This window comes from Lithobates pipiens, unplaced genomic scaffold (assembly GCF_037356315.1).
Source record: "Lithobates pipiens isolate NorthernLeopardFrog02 unplaced genomic scaffold, aLitPip1_a1.2 Scaffold_13, whole genome shotgun sequence".
NCBI classification, from domain to species: domain Eukaryota; kingdom Metazoa; phylum Chordata; class Amphibia; order Anura; family Ranidae; genus Lithobates; species Lithobates pipiens.
In genome coordinates, this window is record NW_027507718.1 from 74,567,430 (window position 1) to 74,573,429 (window position 6,000).

Below are 6,000 nucleotides of genomic sequence, written 5' to 3' on the forward strand. Positions count from 1 at the left end.
TAGGGATGAGCCGAACACCCCCCGGTTCGGTTCGCACCAGAACTTGCGAACGACCCCCGCGTTCGGTACGAACGTTAGAACCCCATTGAAGTCTATGGGACTCGAACGTTCGAATTGGAAAGTGCTAATTTTAACGGCTAATATGCAAGATAGTGTGCTAAAAAGGGTTTGGCGACCTGCCTCCTGCCTCAGGGGACATGGGTCACTGCAAAAAAAAGTTTTAAAAACTACCGTTTTGGCGGGAGCAGTGATTTTAATGACGATTAAAGTGAAAAAAAAAAGTGAAATATTCCTTTAAATATGGTGCCTGGGGGGTGTCTATAGTATGCCTGTGAAGTGCCACGTGTTTCCCGTGTTTAGAACAGTCCCTGCACAAAATGACATTAAACGGAAATAACACCATTTAAAACTGCTTGCGGTTTTAATGTTATATCTGGTTCCTGCAATATGGTTGAAAATCATTCAGAAAAATGGCATGGGTAGCCCTCCCTGCCCATTACCAGCCTATTTGGGTCTTGTACACATATTAAGGGGAACCCCGTACCCATATTAAAAAAAGGAAATGCGTGTGGCCCCCAGGCCCTATATACTCAGAACAGCAGTATACAGGCGGTGCAAACAAGACAGGGACTGTGTAGGTTTGTTGTGTTAAGTTGAATCTGTTTGTCATTTTCAACCGGTACATTTTTAAAGTGTAGCTCCAGTCAAAAAAAATATCTTTAAGCTTTTTGGAAAACATAGGGAAGGGTTATCACCCCTGTATAATTTTGTTTTGTCGTCCATCTTTTTTCATCTCACTTGCTGCTGTCTCCTTGCGTTTGCAAGTAGGAGATGTTTGTAAGTTGGATGTTTGAAAGTAGGGGCCTGCCCTATATTATAGCGGTATGTACTGGGTACAGAGCACGCAGACAGCACGCACTATCTCCTAACACTACTGACTGCAAGCTCTATTATTAACCACTTGTTAGCCCAATGTTTGCATAAAGTGAAAGATGAAGTTATGCTGAGTAAATAGATATCAAACATGTCACTCTTCAAAATTGCACATGCCCGTGGAATGGCGCCAAACGTCGCTACTTAAAAAATCCCCATAGGCGACGCTTTAAATATTTTTTTACTGGTTACATGTTTTGAGTTGCAGAGGAGGTCTAGGACTAGAATTATTGCTCTCGCTCTAACATTCTCGGCGATACCTCACATGTGTGGCACATGCGAGCACATGGGGACATGGACGCTTTAATTTTTATTTAATTTTTTTATTGTTCATTTTACTTTATTTTAGTTTGACATTTTTTTTCCCAAAAATATATTTTTGATCACTTTTATTCCTATTACAAGAAATGTAAACATCCCTTGTAATAGGAATATGGGATGACAGGTCCTCTTTACAGTGAAATCTGGGGGGTCAATATGACCCCACATCTCACCTCTAGGCTGGGAAGCCTGAAATAAAAAATTAAAAAAAAGATTCTGGCTTTGATCGTACTGGCGAGTTGGTAGAAGCACCAGAGGGCGGTGAGGGGTGGGGGGCGTCTATGGCTGGGTACTTCAGGGTATCACCGAGTATGGCTGGGTATCTCTGAGTATGGCTGGGTATGGCAATTTATTGCAGGGTATTACAGAGTATTGGCGGGGTATTGGCGGGGTACTACAGAGTAATAGCAGGGTACTGCAGAGTATTGGGGGTACTGCAGAGTAATGGCGGGTACTGCAGAGTATTGGGGGGTACTGCAGAGTAATGGGGGTTACTGCAGAGTAATGGGGGGTACTGCAGAGTAATGGCGGGGTACTGCAGAGTAATGGCAGGGTACTGCAGAGTATTGGGGGGTACTGCAGAGTAATGGGGGTTACTGCAGAGTAATGGGGGGTACTGCAGAGTAATGGCGGGGTACTGCAGAGTAATGGCAGGGTACTGCAGAGTATTGGGGGTACTGCAGAGTAATGGGGGGTACTGCAGAGTAATGGCGGGGTACTGCAGAGTAATGGCAGGGTACTGCAGAGTAATGGCAGGGTACTGCACTGCAGAGTAATGGCAGGGTACTGCACTGCAGAGTAATGGCGGGGTACTGCACTGCAGAGTAATGGCGGGGTACTGCACTGCAGAGTAATGGCGGGGTACTGCACTGCAGAGTAATGGCAGGGTACTGCACTGCAGAGTAATGGCGGGGTACTGCACTGCAGAGTAATGGCGGGGTACTGCACTGCAGAGTAATGGCGGGGTACTGCAGAGTAATGGCAGGGTACTGCACTGCAGAGTAATGGCGGGGTACTGCACTGCAGAGTAATGGCGGGGTACTGCAGAGTAATGGAGGGGTACTGCAGAGTAATGGCAGGGTACTGCAGAGTATGCACTGGTATTGCAGAGTATTGGCAGGGAATTGAGGGGTTAAATTCGGTGAGCAGCGATGTGGGCACTGCAGATGCAGCCCACATCGCTGCTGACACCGATCTCTTTCCCCTCCGCTGTACCGATCGGTACAGAAAGGGGAGGGAGGAACAGGCGTTATAACATGACGCCGGTTTGTTTCCAAGTGATCACTCCGTCATTTGATGGAGCAATCACGTGGTAAACGGCCGCTATGAGCGGCCGTTTACCGTGATGCGCCGGGTCCTATGGACCCGGCGGTCACGGATGCTCTCGAGTATTGGGGGTACTGCAGAGTAATGGGGGGTACTGCAGAGTAATGGCGGGGTACTGCAGAGTAATGGCAGGGTACTGCAGAGTAATGGCAGGGTACTGCACTGCAGAGTAATGGCAGGGTACTGCACTGCAGAGTAATGGCGGGGTACTGCACTGCAGAGTAATGGCGGGGTACTGCACTGCAGAGTAATGGCGGGGTACTGCACTGCAGAGTAATGGCAGGGTACTGCACTGCAGAGTAATGGCGGGGTACTGCACTGCAGAGTAATGGCGGGGTACTGCACTGCAGAGTAATGGCGGGGTACTGCAGAGTAATGGCAGGGTACTGCACTGCAGAGTAATGGCGGGGTACTGCACTGCAGAGTAATGGCGGGGTACTGCAGAGTAATGGAGGGGTACTGCAGAGTAATGGCAGGGTACTGCAGAGTATGCACTGGTATTGCAGAGTATTGGCAGGGAATTGAGGGGTTAAATTCGGTGAGCAGCGATGTGGGCACTGCAGATGCAGCCCACATCGCTGCTGACACCGATCTCTTTCCCCTCCGCTGTACCGATCGGTACAGAAAGGGGAGGGAGGAACAGGCGTTATAACATGACGCCGGTTTGTTTCCAAGTGATCACTCCGTCATTTGATGGAGCAATCACGTGGTAAACGGCCGCTATGAGCGCCCGTTTACCGTGATGCGCCGGGTCCTATGGACCCGGCGGTCACGGATGCTCTCGAGTGCGCACACCTCGGGGCACGCGAGAGCAGAATTCTGGGAGGCCGTTAATTAACGGCCTCTCTGAGTTAAACAACCGCCCTGAAGCCGTTAATCGGCAATGGGCAGTTGTTAAGTGGTTAAAGCTAGATCACTAGCTATATAGAGGTGAGGTGAATATAGTGGTGTATACTGCGGTCAGGGCACAGACAACAACCACTACACAGCAGCAAGATAGGAAATCAGCCAAAAACGATTGGTGTGTACTGTGTTGAAGGTACACAGAACACCCACTGCTTCAGATGCAAAGTAACACACTACAGGAGGCGGCCTTAAAGGCGGCCTTATATAGTGTGGGGCGTGCACTACACAGTCTGAGCTATGATTGGCCACAGGCATCCTGCCTGTGGCCAATCATGGCTCTCCTCGCTGCCGGCGCTGCGATTGGCCAAGCATGCGGGGTCACAGTGCATGCTTGGCCAATCATCGGACAGCAATGCACTGCGCCAACGCAGTGCATTGTGGTCCGCGCGCGCGTCACTCGAATTTTGACGCGAACGGCCAAAACGTTCGGAATACGCCGAACGCACGAACAGCCAATGTTCGAGTCGAACGTACGTTCGACTCGAACACGAAGCTCATCCCTACTCACAGCACCTGTTATCCACACACCATAGACTCTGCTCTGCCACAGTGCCTCAAACACATCCACCTCATTACCCCCCCCCCCCCCCCCCACAGCACCCAGTTCACAGCTCCTCTCACCCGCACAGCTCAATTTCCTGGTCAGAGCATCCCAGCTCCTCACATATCCACTACAGCACATTCCACCCAAATCACACACTGGCTACAATGCCTACCACTCACCATGCCTCCTATGCAGTTAAACTCCCCAGTCAAAGCATCTCACGACTTCACCCCAGTCACTACAGTGCCTACCACCCAAACCCCCTCACCACAACAGCACCAAACACTGACCTCACAGTACCTCTGAACCTCCCCTTTTTCTGACGTATTGCCTCCAACTTACCACATTCTCCACCACAATGTCTACCATTCACCTCAGAGCTCACCTTCCACCCAAGGCAGCTGCTTCCACTTAAATCACCCCCATCACAGCACCTACCACCCTGCATACCTCAACCATGAGCCTCCCTTGCTCTGCCAAAATTCCTTGATCTCCCCACCACTGCACCCCCTGCCACAGCGCCCACCTCACCCCCCTAGTCAAAGCACCTCCCCCCACTACATCTCCTATAGCACTTCCAATTCACCTGACACTAACAAAGCACCACTTTCCCACCCACCTTACCCCACCTCTTTAGTCACAGCATCTCCTAATCACTTCACAATCACTTCACTCCCTGGTAAAAAAAACTGCAATCTACCTAACCCCTTCACTACAGCACCTCCCAATCTTCCACTACCCAGCACCCCTCAACCACTACCACCACCCCCCAGTTACAGTGTCTACCACGCATTTCAACCCACCAGTGAAAGCACCTGCCACACACCTCATGTCCCCTGCACAAAGCCTCCCATTATAATCACCCCCTCTCCACCACAGCTCCTACCAATGTCAAAGTGCCTCCCACCCACTTCACGCCTTTTGCTCAAAGCACCTTTCACCCACCTAAACCTTCTACGGTGCCTGTGCTTCCTACTCAACTCACCCCCCTGCTCTGCCACAGCACCTCCAACACCCCCACCACAGCACCCACCTCACGGCACCTTTCAACCCCTTATTATAGCATCTCCCCCTCACTTCACCCCCCCCCCCCAGATAAAGTACCTACCCCCCCAGACAAGCTCTTCCCGTACACAAATCATCATCAAGACAAATTACCCCCCCCCCCCCATCTCAGTGCCATTTACCTTACAACACCATTCAACCATGCACTAGATCCCAATGTTCTCCCACAGTGCTTCCAACCCACTGACCTCACCAGCTCCCTGCCACAGTACCCACCTCACAGGGCCCCTGTGCTACCCACCTTACCCCTCAGGTCAATTCACCTACCAGCCACCTCATCTACAAGCATCTCCAACCCACCTCACACCTCTACTGTGCCACAGTGCCTCCAACTTCCCCCATTGATCACACACAGCACTCCTAAACCACCCCCTTTCCTGTCACATTGTCTCTAACTCCCCCACTTTATCACCCCCCCCCACCACAGCACCCACCCTAAACCATCTCCCACCCACCTCATCCCTTTACTCTGTCATATTGCCTTCAACTTACTCACCAGGTATCCTGAACAATCCACCTGACCCTCCTCTGGTCACAGGGCCTGCCACTCACCTCCTCACTGTATCTGCCCCCCCCCCCCCACTCAAAGTGCTTGCCACCCACTTTATCCCCCCACAGTTCCACCCTAAAACCACAACCCCCCTACTGTGCCACAGTGCCTCCCTCCCACCTCACCATCCCATCGCCTTCTCACCCCCCCAGTCATAGCGCCTCCCACCCATTTCATCCTCCTGTCAGCCACCTCACCCCCACATCCTCAGCAGTGTCCTCCACCCAAATCACCCCTCTATCACAACACCCACCCACCTCACAGCACCCCTTAACCACAAGCCTCACCCCCTACACTGCCACAATACCTCCACCAACCCCCACTTTACGACCCCCTTGCCATTGGTCCCACTTCA